General features: G+C 44.0%; 1 protein-coding gene across 1 annotated transcript in view; it reads right to left on the bottom strand.

Moving 5' to 3' along the window:
• The window catches only part of CUEDC1 (CUE domain containing 1), a 149,194-nt gene that overhangs the window by 100,281 nt on the left and 32,850 nt on the right, over positions 1-16,063 (bottom strand). The window lies entirely within an intron of this gene.

Raw genomic sequence — 16,063 nt, 5'->3', positions numbered from 1 at the left:
GAAGTCCAAGAAAACACAATTAGTGTAGCAAAATCTAGGGGTTCAAAAACTGAAGAAAACCACCACCAAAACTGAAGACAATAGGAATGCAGGCTTACCAGATGGCAAGCAAGGATAGCTTGCAGCTGTAAACCCCAGCCCGGGACTTTAACATAAGCTGCGGCATTCGCCAATGAAGGCAATCAATGAATCCTCAAGACAGATGTTCCCAGGTAGATGGAATACCGAGAAAATAATAGGGACTCACAATATGGAAATACCGTAAAAGGAGTATCAAAATTTAATGAGAAAAAAAAAAACACAAGAAAACGATCGTAAGTTCAGCATGTAAAATAAAGCCGGACGGCTCAGCGAACGCCCGTCCGCTCGGACTGTCATGCGGTAACGTCAGCAAGTCTCCTTTTCCCGACGCGCGTTTCGTCACACAAATGACGTTGTCTGGGGCGTGACAGTCCAAGCGGACAGGCGTTTGCTTAGCCGGCCGGCTTTATTTTACATGCTGAACTTACGATCGTTTTCTTGTAAGTGTTTTTTATCTCATTAAATTTTGATATTACTTTTAGGGTATTTGACTATTGCGAGTCCCTATTATTTTCTCGGTATTCAATCTGCCTGGGAACATCTGTGTCTTGAGGATTCATTGATTGCCTTCATTGGCAAATGTCGCAGCTTATGTTATGTTACAGCCGCAAGCTATCCTTGCTTGCCATCTGGTAAGCCTGCATTTCTATTGATGCCTTCACTTTTGGTGGTGGGTTTCTTCAATTTTTGAACCCTTAGAAGATTTTGCACCAATTGTGTTTTCTTGGACTTTATTTTAAACACAATTGTTATAGTTACATTTAGATGTTTTATTACCACTTGTTGTTTATTACCACTTGTTGCAGTAATTTGTTCATATACATTATCACAGTGCAACTACATGTTTTTCTATTCTTTTGTGTATCTATTGACACACACACACACACACACACACACACACACACACACACACACACACACACACACACACACACACAGCAAGGCTTGACCCCACCCTCTCGCTCTCTGGTTTTGACTGACAGCAGAGAACAGTCAGAGCCTCTGGTGAGACCAGGAAGAGGAGAGATGAGCTGAAGCAAATGAGATAGCGCTGCATCGAGAATCAACTAAGGCAGGCATTTATGGAGGGGTCTGGGGGGGAGCCAACACTTTAAAGTGGTTCTAAAGTCAAAAGGTTTTCTTTACTTTTTTTTTTTTTTAACCTTAAAAAGTGGTAGTAAACTCTGTACTACCACTTTCACTTACAGGTAAGCCTATAATAAGGCTTACCTGCAAGTATAAAGAATGCCAGCGGGGCATTGCGAGGGGAATATCTCCTAAACCTGCAGCGGGCATCTTCGGCTAAAGGCCTGGCAGCCGCCGGACAGAAGTCTCCCGCGCACATGCGCGGGAGTGGCGTCATCGCCGCTCCAGCCAATCACAGCGCTAGAGCGGCGATACCCGGAAGACACGCCGAGGCAAGATGACATCTCCCTCGGCGTGGACCAGGTAAGTTCCCCTAACCTCGTTCCAAGATAAGTATTTCATAATGAGCTAGTATGCGGTGCATACTAGCTCATTATGGCTTTTGCTTTACAGGTATGGAAAAAAAAAACAGCAGCCGCTTTACTACCGCTTTAATATTCTTTGCATTAAGGTATAAAAAAAATAAAAAAAAACTTCCACTGTCAGTCTCCTGCCCCTATACATTTACCAAAGTCCTCTCTTGATCAAGCGGGGTTCTTGTCTGCAACCCCACTCTCCTCTCTTCCTCATGATAGGACATGCAGGCAGCACTGCCTCCTGCTGGTGTCAATCAAATCCTGTGAAGAGGGAGTGGCGAGACATGGCTGAACTACGCTGTGTATGTCTATGGATGCCCACATCCTAGCTCAGGAGTGGGCCTGCACGTGTCTCCATAGCACTCAGCTTTCTATGGGGGCGCACACAGCCCAGGGGACTCCAGATAAGGAGTTAAGGGGCCGCTCTGTGCAATTTCGTTGCAGAACAGACATGTTTGTTTCTTTTGTTGTTATTTTTTGTATTTTAACCTTACAAATCTCTATAGATTTGTTACATTACTTTTCTAGCCATACTATCTGATCATGACAACATTATGGTTTATAGCAACACTAGAAAGTAAAAAAAGGTATCCTCAGACATGAAAGAACACTTGTCACTTATCAGATCAGGTAATAAAAACGCATCACCCTTGTCAGCCACGGCTTGACTAGAAAAAATTATTCGGACACATTAGAAAGTCTGTTTTGATCACCATTGTGCCCCACTAAAAATCTTTCACCGGCCTCCTCCACCCATAGTTCCCCCTCCCAGCTTGTTTTACTGATGTAAGCTTTAATATTAGTAGCCTACCTTGCGTTTTAAACGGATTACCAGCCCACCAGTAGTAAAAGTGGAAGGCCTGTGCATGTTTCCAAGTTAAGCCCTGTACACACGATCGGATATCTGATGGAATCTAATCGATGGATTTTTTCGTCGGATATCCGATGAAGCTGACTTTCATCAGTCTTGCCTACACACCATCGGTCAAAAATCCGACCGTGTCCAACGCGGTGACGTAAAACACTACGACGTGCTGAGAAAAATTAAGTTCAATGCTTCCGAGCATGCGTCGACTTGATTCCGAGCATGCGTGGATTTTTGACTGATGGACTTCCACACAGACGATCGTTTTTTCCTATGTTTTTTTTATCCATAGGAAAATTTTAAAACATGTTCTATTTTTTTTCACCAATGTTTTCATCAGACAAACCGATCGTGTGTACAGGGCTTTAGAGGTTGCATAGGGCTGAGAACTTTTCACCCACCCCTGTCAAAATAGTTCCAGTCTTAACTACGGTCGCCACAAAAAAAAAAAAAAAAACGGCCAGGGAAAAAACGTACCTCTTCGTGAGGCAGTGAGCCCTATCTTTGCACCCTTTTGAAAGGATTCCTGCTGCGCACCCTGGTTCTACCAGCCCTGCAACACTACGTATATTCTCAGTACATTTATTGCTTAGCCCTGAAAGGGATACTCCTTAAGCCTCGTACACACGATCAGTCCATCCGATGAGAACGGTCTGAAGGACCGTTGTCCTAGGCTAACCAATGAAGCTGACTGATGGTCCGTCGTGCCTACACACCATTGGTTAAAAAAACGATCGTGTCAGAACGCGGTGACGTAAAACACAACGTGCTGAAAAAAAACGAAGTTCAATGCTTCCAAGCATGCGTCGATTTGATTCTGAGCATGCGTGGATTTTTAACCGATGGTTGTGCCTATAACGATCGTTTTTTCCCCCCCATCGGTTAGGAATCCATAGGTTAAATTTAAAGCAAGTAGGCTTTTTTTAACCTATGGTTAAATAACCTATGGAGCCCACACATGATCGGTTTGGACCGATGAAAACTGTCCATTAGAGCGTTGTCCTCTGGTTAACCTATCGTGTGTACGAGGCCTTAGGTTATGTAATAGAGTAAAAAAAAAAAACGGATATGCCTCATTGTTCAAATGGCAGTGCTGGGAAGATCTGAACAGCCTCACTGAATACTTCTTCTGTTTTGGTTAAACTGTAAAGATGCTAATAGGGCCTTCGATTTTCATGGAGCTCCTGTGATTGTCCACATGATGCGGCATAGTTGGAGCTGTCTGCCGGTAACACAAGCAGAAGCGGTTGTTAGCCATTTTGCTCTCTTACCACTAATTCCTTCCACGTTGATCCTGTAAACCAAATACTAGATGTTGCCCCCTCCCAGCACACCTCACCTTGTCCTTATCCTAGTATCAGCTAGGCCTCTTCCTAATCCCCCCGGTCATGACATCACAGACCATAAGAAAAGCTTCAGAAACCATATGTACTGATAAATATTACAGTAAATTCCAGGGACAGCTTAGTGCTACACTGCACACAGGAGGATAAGCACCCTGAACAAATGGATAGAAAGATTAATATTTGAAAACCTTCTGCATTTACAGGAACTTGGCTAATGATGTGCACATAATGGAAGGGAAGAAGCAGAAGAGAAACGAGCAGGGACATTTTTCACAGATACAGAACAGAGCGACATCTCTTCCCGACGCATTATATGCTATGACAGAACACAAAGCACACCCAATCACATTACTCAACATTGTATCCCAATAAATGTTCTTTGGACACAGGAGGTTTTGAGGGCTAACAAGGTCTAACACAGTATAATTATAAAGTCCACTGTGAAGAGAAACAATTTAACAAAAATAGACTAGTCAGAAAGACACTTCTGCATTAAAAAAAAAAAAAAAAAAAAGGAAGGAACCGTCCTATAAGGTTTCTCTTCCTCTACAGTATGTTTAGCTCATTTATGTTTTGTAAAGAACATGTAGCTCTCCTGAGTGTTTCAAATAGACTAAAGCTAGCCATACACGTGTAGATTTTGCTTGTTCAACCAATGGGGTGGAATGACCATTTCTCCTTCCCTATTAAACATTGTGGATGGAGGAATTCCAGCAGTCGGCTACTGTATTTAGCAGCGGCTGCCGAATGCCTGCACAGTGTCCGCAGTTGATTGGATGCAGGCCCAGTTTAACTGAAACATTTTTAACTACTCGATCAAACAAATGGTCAAATCGTTCTAACAAGTGGAGGATTCCATTTATTAACCACTTGAAGCCCAGACCAATTCTGACACTTCGCTCCTACATGTAAAAATATTTTTTTGCTAGAAAATTACATAGAACCACCAAACACTATATATGTTTTTTTTTTTTTTTTAACCACTTGAGACCCGCGCTATAGACAAAAGACATCCACAGCGCGGCTCTCAAGTGCCAAGTGGACGTCTTTGGACGTAATTTAAAGTGCATTACCCGGGGGCGCGCAGTGGGTAAACACTGTCCCGACGCATCGCTGAAGAGCCGATGCGTGTACCTGGCGGCCGCGATGTCCGCCGGGTACACGCGATTGTCGGGAACACAGCAGGGACGTGGAGCTCTGTGTGTAAACACAGAGCTCCACGTGCTGTCAGAGGAGAGGAGACCGATCTGTGTCCCTTGTACATAGGGACACAGCATCGGTCACCTCCCCCAGTCACCCCCCACACAGTTAGAACACACCCAGGATACACATTTAACCCCTTCCTCACCACCTAGTGTTAACCCCTTCCCTGCCAGTCACATTTATACAGTAATTAGTGCATTTTTATAGCACTGATCGCTGTATAAATGTGAATGGTCCCAAATTTGTGTCAAAAGTGTCCGATATGTCCGCCGCAATATCGCAGTCCCAATTAAAAATCGCAGGTCGCCGCCATTACTAGTAAAAAAAAATAATAATAAAAAAAAAAAACATAATTCTGTTCCCCATTTTGTAGGCGCTATAACTTTTGCGCAAACCAGTCGCTTATTGCGATTTTTTTTTACAAAAATACGTCGAAAAATACGTATCGGCCTTAACTGAGACATTTTTTTTTTTTTAAATTGGGATATTATAGCAACAAGTAAAAAATATATATATATTTTTTAAATTGTCGCTCTTTTTTTGTTTATAGCGCTAAAAATAAAGACCGCAGAGGTGATCAAATACCACCAAAATAAAGCTCTATTTGTGGGGAAAAAAAAGACGTCAATTTTGGGCACGAAGGGGGTTTATGTGCCCAGTAAACAAGTGGTTAAGCAGAGACCCTAGAGAATACAATGGCAGTCATTGCAATTTTTTATCTCGCATGGTATTTGTGCAGCAATTTTCAAACGCGTTTCACGCTTTAAAAAAAAAACACAGTAAAGTTAGCCCAATTTTTTTGTATAATGTGAAAGAAGTTACACAGAGTAAATAGATAACCAAACATGTCACGCTTCAAAATTGCACATGCTCGTGGAATGGCGCCAAACGTCGGTACTTAAAAATCCCCATAGGCGACTCAATTTTTTTTTTACTGGTTACGCGTTTTGAGTTACAGAGGAGGTCTAGGGCTAGAATTATTGCTCTCACTCACGTTCAGGGCGACACCTCACATGTGTGGTTTGAACACAGTTTTCATATGTGGGCGGGACCTACGTGTGCATTCGCTTTGGCGTGCGAGCACACAAGGACAAGGGCACTTTAAAGTGGTGTTCCACCCTATAAAAAATAAAATACACAAAAATCCTTTTATCCCAGAAGGCAGCCACCCATTCACAAAGCGGCACAAACCTTGCGCATGAGCAGTAGGAAACGGGCAGTGAAGCCGCAAGGCTTCACTGCCTGTTTTCCTTACCGAGGATGGCGGCGCCGGGACCCTCCACGATTGAGGGGTCGGCCTCGAGAGGGCTGACATCGTGAGCACATAGGACAGGTAAGTGTCCTTATTAAAAGTCAGTAGCTACAGTGTTTGTAGCTTCTGACTTTTAAAAAAGAAAATCGCGGGTGGAATCCCGCTTTAAAACTTTTTTTTTGTTAATATTTGACTTTATTTTTTTTATTTTGAGACTTTAACCACTTGCCCACCGCAGTACGAGAATATACGTCCTCGACTTTGTGCGGTGATATCTGAATGATGCCTGCAGCTACAGGCATCATTCAGATATCACCGTCTTCAGCCAGCGATTCTGTGCACAATAAGAATGATCAAAGCGGCAGTTCCGCCGCTTGATCGTTCTTATAGGCCATCCGGTGCTTCTCCGGGCTCTCCTGTGCCATCGGGGGCCCGGAGAGCGAATCGGCCGGCGCTGGCTGGGGAAGCATAGAGGTGACTGGTGACCAGATGGTCACTAGTCATCTCTATGACCGTCGGAGGCCCGGGCGCGACGTTATGACGTCACGCCCGGTACCCGGAAGTAAACAAAGCCGAAATCGCGGCTGTCGGTGAGATCGGTGAATGTTTTTTCACCGATTTAATGCTTGTAAGCCGGGAGGAGAGATGTGGGGTCTTATTGAACCCATACCTCTCCATAAAGAGGACCTGTCACACTGATTCCTATTACAAGGGAGGTTTACATTCCTTGTAATAGGAATAAAAGTGATAAAAAAATAAATAAATAAATAAAAAGTGTAAAAGTAAAAAATAAAAAAAAATTAAAAAAAATTTAAATAAAAAAAGCCCCTATCCCCGGTAGCTTGCACGCAGAAGCGAACACGCATGCAAGTCCTGCCCACATATGTAAACGCCATTTAAACCCCACATGTGAGGTATCGTCGTGTGCGTTAGAGCGTGTGCAACAATTCTAGCACTAGACCTCCTCTAACTCGAAAATAGTATAGCCCCATACACACTATCAGTTTTCCTGAAGGTTTTTCTCTTCAGGTTTACCAAAACCATGTAGTGCAAGGGCCTGCCTGATTGCATACAAATTGAAACTCTTGAGGTTTGACCTCATATTAGATGGTTTTGGTAAACCTGAAGAAAAAAACCTGCAGGAAAACTGATAGTGTTTATGGGGCTTTACCTGTAAAGAAATTTAAAGCGTCGCCTATGGAGATTTTGAAGTACCGAAGTTTGGCGCCATTCCATGAGTGTGCGCGATTTTAAAGCGTGACATGTTAGGTAACTAGTTTCTTTTTTTTTTTTTTTATATATTCTTTATTTTACATTTTTCACCTTTACATTGTCTTGAACTCAGTTTAGTATCATTACACACAATATAAACAGTTTTCTATTGCTGTGTTTCTTGCATTTCCAAGAACTGTTATTCCTTTCTAACCCGCTTCATCCTATCGTATCGTCCCCTTACTCGTGTTCTCCCCTGGTTCAAAACCTCACATCCCCCCTCCCCCCCTTGCCCCCAAGCTCTTCTTCCGGGCTTAGAGAAAAAAAAGAAAAAAACACACCAAAAAAAAAAAAAAAAGAGAAAAAAAAAATCCTCTCTCTCTCTCTCCTTTCCCCCTCCTCCCACACCCCGTCGTCCCTCCCTAGTCCTCTCCCCGCTCCCATCTCACATAGGGTTCCCATGTCTCCCTCACTATCTCCTCCCTCTCCCCTAGAGATGCCGTAAGGTTCTCCATGCATTGCATTTCCTTGATTTTAGCTAGCCATTGTGCCTTACTTGGATAGCATGTGCTCTTCCAAAGTATCGGGATACACGATCTAGCTGTAACCACTAAATGTCTCACAAGGGATTTTTTGTATTTCTCTATTGACATAGGTATGTCTAATAGCAGATAAGTAGCCGGTTCCTCTCCTAGTGCTATCTCCGTTATTTCTTCTATCACTTCAGATACCATTTTCCAGAAATCTTTAACCCCCTCACAGTTCCAAAAAATATGTAAGAGTGTTCCCTCTTCTTTTTGACATCGCCAGCAGGTATTTGACACCTGAGGGTAAATCTGGTTTAATACCTCCGGTGTCCTATACCATCGGCTCAGTATCTTATATCCTCCTTCTTGAAATTTGGACGCTATTGAGGCTTTATGGTTAAATTGGAAGATTTTTTTTTTCTGAATTTCCGTAAATCTAACTCCTAAGTCTGTTTCCCACTTCTGAATAAAGCCTATCTCCCGCGGTGCTTTCATTTCATTTATCAAGGAGTAGAATATGGAAAGTGAATGCCTCACCGATTCTCCCCTAAGACACATTTTCTCAAACTCTGTTGGTATTTCTCTCATCCTAATATGTCCCCGTATAGATCGAAGAAATCCCCCTAACTGTCTCCTCCTGTAGGGATCAATGTACTCTGATAGATCTCTTTCTATTTCTTCCTTTGTCATTATCCGATTCTCTCTCTGGAAATGTATCAGTCTGGTTTGTCCGCTATTTTTTAAATTCGCGAACCCTAAGTCCTTCATACCCGGTGCAAATGCTGGGTTCCCTAGGATTGGAGTCATCGGGTTCGCTCCGTTTTCATCTGTTACGTTTTTAAATATTTTTTTCACAATGTTAATTGTCGTCCCTATCATCGGATGTCTTTTCACTGTCTGAGGTATCACCGATTTCGAGAGCCATATTAGTCCCTCCAGTGGAATCTCTGTCACTTCTTGTTCTAATAGAATCCAAGGTTTATTTTTTGGCCTTACACACCAGTCTAGCACTCTCGATAAATGTACTGCCTCGTAGTAGGCTAGCGGGTCTGGAAATCCTACTCCCCCCTTTTCCTTAGATAATGTAAGGATATCTCTTCTTACTCTAGCTGGTTTCCCTGCCCATATGAATCCTACAAACTTCCCTCTGATTTCTTTGAGGACTCCCTGAGATATTTTTGTTGGTAGTGTCTGTAATAAATATAGCACTCTCGGCATTGCATTCATCTTAATAATGTTTATCCTACCAAACCAGGTAAACACCTCCTTATCCCATTTCTGTAGGTCCTTTTTCAATTGTCTTACCAAAGGTGCTAGGTTTAACTCATGTATTCTGCTTAATTTCTTTGGAATATTAGTCCCCAGGTAACCTATATGCGAGTTTGTCCATCTAAATGGGAAAAAGTTAGTCAATTGTTGTTGTTGTATAATGCTTATCTCTACCCCCATCGCTTCCGATTTGTTGTAGTTCACCCTGAAATTTGAAAGTTTGCCATACTTATCTATCTCAGCCAACAGTGGGGGTAGAGATAGTGCTGGTTCCGAGACAAAAAACATTAAGTCATCAGCAAATGCCGCTAGTTTCTGTTCTCCCCCCTTCGCTTTTATACCTCTAATATCTGTACATAATCTTATTGTCCTCAAAAAAGGTTCTAACGTCAAAATAAAAATCAATGGTGACAAGGGGCATCCCTGCCGCGTTCCGTTTCGTATTTCGAAGGGTTTGGACATCATGCTGTTTATCTTAATTTTCGCTTTAGGTCTGGAATAAAGGCTCGTGATCCATCTTCGCATCCCCTCTCGCAGACCTATATGTTGTATAATTGCTTTTAAAAATTTCCAATCTACCCTATCGAATGCTTTTTCAGCATCGGTAGATACTAGTACTAAGGGCATTTTATATGTCTGCGAGAGGTGGATAGCATTTATTACTCTTTGGGTGTTTTCCCTGCCTTCTCTTCCTGGCGTGAAGCCCACCTGATCTTGGTGTACCAGCCCAGGAATGTATGGTATTATTCTATTAGCAAGAATCTTTGCAAAGATTTTTAGATCGACATTCAGCAATGAAATTGGGCGATAGTTGGCACATTGCGCTGGGTCTTTACCCTCTTTCTTTATGACCGCTATGTGTGCCATTAAAGTTTCCTCTGGCATCTCCTGTCCCTCCCGTATCGAATTAAATGCATCTAAGAATCTCGGCATCAGTTCTTCTACATATGTCTTATAGTACAGGAGGTTGAAACCGTCTGGTCCTGGGGCTTTACCTGGTTTTAACTGCTTTAGCGTATTTTTAACTTCTTCCGCTGTTATTGGGTTTTCTAAACTTCTTCCTATTTCTTCTGATAGCTTTGGCATTTCCGACTTCTCTATATACTCTTTTATTTTTCTCTCCCTCTCCCCCGTTTTTTCTGACTCCTGCTCCCCCTTCAACTGGTACAGATCCACATAATAATTCCTAAATACTTCCGCCATTTCCTGTGGGGATTTTATTATCTTATCTCCTGTTGATTTTATACCCTCTATATGGTTTTGCGCTCTTACCTCTCCTAAAGCTCTTGCTAACATTTTACTTGGTTTGTTGCCAAATTCGTAGAAAGCTTGTCTACACCTTCTCAGCGATGCTTTTGCTTTATCCGTTAGCAATAAGTTCAGTTCCTCTCGTGCCTTCCTCAACTTCTTCTCTACCTGTATAGCTAATGATTTTTTATGCATTTTTTCCAATCTTCGAATTTCTCCTAGCAAGGTTTCCATCTGTGCTTCTGTCTTACGTTTCCTATGGGACCCCAAAGATATCAGGATTCCTCTAACAAAACACTTATGTGTTTCCCAAATACACATTGGGGACACCTCTCCTGCAACATTGTTGGAGAAAAACATCTTCATCTCCTGGATTATCTTTCCTTCATATTCTGGGTCTTTTATAAGGGACTCATTAATTTTCCATTGCCATTCCCGTGCTTCAGTACTCCCCCATTTTAATGTACATTTTGTCGGTGCGTGATCTGATATTGAAAATGACCCAATGGAAGCCTCTTCTATACTTTGTAGGGAGTTTTGTGATATAATTATATAGTCTATTCTAGAATAGCTTCCATATTTAGCTGAAAAGAAGGTGTAATCTTTCTCATAGGGATGATTGGTTCTCCAACAATCCACTACCTGTATCTCTTGCAAGAGTCTATTAGCTTTGCTTAGTTTACTGTATGCCAGGTGTGAGGATCCCCTCGATGTATCTAGAATTGGATCCAAAGCAATATTTAGGTCTCCTGCCATTATTAAAATCCCCTCCATATTCTGTTGTATCCTGTTTATATATCTCTCTAATGCCCCAACTTGACCCTCATTGGGCAAGTATACATTTACCAGGGTCACCTTCCGGTCGTCAATGTATCCTTTCACAATAAGGAGCCTTCCTTCCTCTTCCTGTATTACGCTTAATTCTTTCCATGAGATATTTTTAGAGAGCAATATTGATACTCCCTTTGTTTTTGTTAGAGTTGAGGAACTATGATACACCTTTGGGAATCTATAATTTTCTAGTTTTGGTGTTTTGTTTTTTTTTAAGTGAGTCTCTTGGAGAAATACTATTTGTGCCTTCGCTCTCCATAATTCTGCCCTTAGTTTAGATCGTTTCTCCGGACTATTCAGTCCTTTGACATTATAGGACATTGCTGTGATTGACATTTTTTCCCCCCTTTTTTTTTTTTTTTTTTTTTCCCTCTCTTCTCCCTTTAAATTTTACCGTGTTCCCCCTAAGCTGGAGATCGAGGGAGAGAAGGCTCCCCTCGGTTGCGAGAACGCCCGACCCCCAAGGGGGGTAGGGGGCGGGGAGAGGAGGGGGGCGCCGTGCGCGCGAAGAGAGATAGAGCAAAGGAGGAGAGATAGAGGGAAGAAAAAAAAAAAAAAAACACCGGGACAAAAAGGCCCGCACCGATTAATCCCCTAGGATCTCGGACGAACAACTATCCAAAAAAAAAAAAAAAAAAAAAAAAGAAAACCCCCTAGCGTCTCTGACTTCCCTCCACACGGAGGAGAGGCGCTAAAAATGGGGATCAGTATATGAGCACCGAGGCGAGTCACGCCTTCGCATAGGACCGGGTGCACCTCATCTAATTATCTCTTGTAAACCCCCCCCCCTCCAATCTATCCGGTGGGAAAGGAGTAGGGCCCAAACAGGGAATGGGGAGGAACTGGGTGCTGGAGGGAGCATACCCCCCCCCCACAATTGACCACCTGCCCCGCCCCCCCCCCCGCTCGTCCACCCACAGCAACCTCCGCTTCTCCATGATCACAGTATTATACAATATTATACATAAATTTTTTATACATAACGTTCCCCTCCCCCCCCATTCTTCCCCCTCTCTCTCCTCCCTCCACTCTTTAACTCCCATTAATCTCGTCCTCTCCTTTCATTCGCTTTGGTGATTGCTTATTACCCCCTCCTTGCCCATCGATCCCCCCCCCCCTACCCTCCTATCCCAGTCCCCCATCCTCTCCCTCCCTCCAGGTTTAACATTCCCTATCCCCCCCCCCCCTGTTACTTCAGTGCATTGTGAATTGGCCCTGTGAAGGCCTTATATACCCCTTGTCTTTAGTGTCTTTAGTGTCTCTAAATAATACTGGACATTCCCTATATCCCTCCAATTAATACCCTTGTGAGGGGTTACTCTCATGCACCCCTGAATCCCTTCTACCTTAATCATATAGTGTTAGCCCCCCTTATAATTGAATTAGTGTCATAGTGAAATAGTGAACTCCCCTAATCCCCCCCGCCCTAGCCCACCCATCCACCCCCCCCTTATCCTCGCCCCCCTGCATAAAGAAAAACCACACATGAACCCCCCCAAAAAAGAAAATTACCACCATCCCACCCATCCCTCCCCCTTTCCTTCCCTTCCCCCCCTACAGTGGACAAGAAGACCAATCATATCCGCAACTCTTAAACCCAAAACGCATGCATATCATTATTACATATCATTATTGCGCCATCAATAGAACTTCTTATTCAATGTCTATGCAAAAATCACAAAATTATGCCCTTTCCGGGTTAAAGGGTGAGAAGAGATAAAAGAAAAAAAAAGAAAAAGGGTTTCCTAACCCAAAACCAGCGACTTCCAGCTTTCAGGTTTTACCCTTCTCTACTCAAAATATGAGATATCTCTCTCAGAAAAAGAAGAAAAAACTTTTATACAAGGAAAAGAGTCCTAAAAAAAAAAGAAAAAGGACCCTTCCCTTGGAGAAAGGAGAAAACAGAGAGAGAGGTCCAGGGTCCGCGACTTGAGGAGGGGGGAATGCACACTGTTATTCTCGTCTCATCTTATATCCTTTCGAAGCCACTCTCGGCTGGCGTCAAGTCCAACCAGTTTGGTACCTCTATGGGCATTGTACCAAGAAATTCAAAAAGTGCTGGAAGCTGTGATGGTTCTCTTAGATTAAAATTTCTGCCACCCCTTTTAATATTAATAGCCAGCGGGTACCCCCATCTGTATGTGGCCTCTTGGGAGCGTATGTGCTCAAGCAACGGCCGTAACAAGCGGCGTCTTGCCTTTGTTTGCCAACATAAATCTGGGAACAACTGAATATTCGACCCCTCCCATTCTACCTCTCCAGCTTTCCAGGTCTCCCTCATAATATCCTCCTTTATTCCAAAAAAATGTATCCGACACAGTACATCTCGAGGGTCACTCTGATCCAGATTCCTTGCTGCGGGAATCCTATGTACTCTATCCAGCTCTATTGGTGCACCTGGGCTTTTTTTTAAGATTTTATTAAAGATTGCTGGGACAGCCTCCCTTAATGCCAGCCCCTCGCAGCTTTCCGGTATGCCTCTTATGCGAACATTGTTTCTCCTGCTTCTATTGTCAGCTTCTTCTGTCTTTAATTGCAATCTGATCAGCTGCTGTTGCTGTATTTGGACTTTTCTTTCCAGTGCTTCCAGTCTACAGTCCCCTGTGGCTTGCTGGCTCTCTAAGACCGATATTTTTTGTTCACCGGCGGATACTCTTACCCGCACCTCCTCCATCTCCTCCTTCAACATGCCAGTTATATCCATCAGCATTTTTTGTATGTCCTCTTTTGATGGGAGGGCCTGGATAAGCCTACTTAGTTGTTTCATATCAGGGGGTAACCCTTGCTCACATACCTCCGTCATCCCCCCTGCCCTCTGGGGATCCGGCTGCATGTTCCCCCCCACCAGGCCATCATCCTGCTTTAATTTATCCACTTTATTGTCCATACCCCCACTCCTGGCTTCAAGTGTTTTTATTACAGGGCGTGTTTCCATAGGCATTACAATATAGTCCCCTGCCGGGTCTCGTGTATCTTGTGCAGTCAATGCTTTACTTATTGATACTATCTGTACCTCTGCAGAGGAGTATGGGGTTCCTCTGAGCTGTTCCTCCGTCTCTGTCTCCACCTCAGGGGGTACTGTAGAGCTTCCTGTTGCGACTGTCTCTCTCAGCGTCTCCCGGCTCTGCGCTGTAATCCCTGGAGCTGTAGTTGGGGCTATAGATGTTAAGGACCTCACCGCTCCGGCGTCCAGCCTTTCTCCTTCAGCTCTCACCTCTGCAGCTACTCCGGGTGTCACAGCAGCGGCTTGGTAGGAGCTTTCTATGAGGGATTTCCTTCTTAGAGTGCTGTATCCACCAGCGTCTGCCCGCTCTGTGCTCTCCCTCCTCACCGTCATATACCTCGTTATGTACGTGTGACTCGGCGTCTGTATGCTTCCCGAGCTTCCAGCTCTCCTTCCCCGCCGCGGCATCAGCTGTTCAGGTGAAGCTACTGCAGCCGCTCTCAGCTGACGCTACGGAAGCCGCTCTCCCTGTCTGTCGTCTCCAGTGCTGGTCGGGGTTTCAAATCCTCCGCTCTCCTATCGAGGTGCACCACGGACCTATGCTGAATTAGCGTGCTCTCACTCCTCCATGCTCACGCTACCGTCCCCGGAAACGGAAGTCCTAGACATGCTCCACATCGGACACTTTTTGGTAACTAGTTTCTTGATCTGTTGATGATCAACTTTTTGTGCAGCAGCAACCACAGCCTCCAAGACACAGGGTGTACAGTTTTCCTTTAGCGTAAATCCCCTGTTTAAGGGCCCACAAGATCTCAATAGGGTTTTGGTTAGATGAAGATGGGGCCAATGTCATTATTCTTTCATCTTTAAGGCCTTTACTGGCTAGCCATGCAGTGGAGTACTTCAATGCATGCAATGGAGCATTGTCCTGCATAAATATTATGGTCTTCTTGAAAGATGCAGACTTTTTCCTGTACCACTGATTGAAGACAGGGTCTTATAAAAACTGGCAGTAGGTTGGGGAGTTGATTTTGAGTCCATCTTCAACCCGAAAAAGGTCCAACTAGCTCTCCTTTAATAACAGCCCATACCAGTGGCGGCTGGTGCTCAATTTTTTTTGGGGGGGCACAAACAAACTGAAAAAAAAAAACATCAATTGCAAACTCACTGTGCCCATCAAATGCTGCCACTGTGCCATCAAACGCTCCCACTGTGCCCCCCGCCCACCCGGCACTTACTCCATCTCAGGTGGGCAGTGGCAGTCGATGTCCTTTGTCTGCTTCCGCCCACCCTGTCCTATGATTGGACGCCTGATAGGCAGCGTTCAATCACAGCGCCTGTCGGTTTAGCCAATCAGGTAACAGACCCGGCTACCCAATTAGCTGAGAAGCGGGTCAGTGTTAGGAAAGCGATTTATTCGCTTTCCTAACACACAGCTGAGTGAACAGCGAACGCCCAGCATGGCACCCACTGTTCACCATTTTGGACGCCTATTAGAGCCTATGGCTCAAATCTGGTGCTTCCAAAAAAATAAAAATACCCCGCCGCTTGAATTCAGGTGCCCGATGCCTGACAAGGGGCCGGACACCTGAAAAGGGGGTGGCAGCAGCGACCATAGATTTATGCAATGCCATTGACCAGTACCCCACCTTTCTGGTGTCTGAATGGAAGTGGAGCTCTGTTCCCGTTAATGATCCAGCCACAGGCCCATCCATCTGGTTTGTCATTCATCTCATTAGTTCATAAAACCTTTAAAAAAAATAAAAATCTGTCTTTAGATATT

This window comes from Rana temporaria, chromosome 2 (assembly GCF_905171775.1).
Source record: "Rana temporaria chromosome 2, aRanTem1.1, whole genome shotgun sequence".
In the NCBI taxonomy this organism is placed as follows: Eukaryota; Metazoa; Chordata; class Amphibia; order Anura; family Ranidae; genus Rana; species Rana temporaria.
The sequence above is the reverse complement of the archived record's forward strand: the minus strand, read 5'-3'. Positions and strand labels throughout refer to the sequence as shown.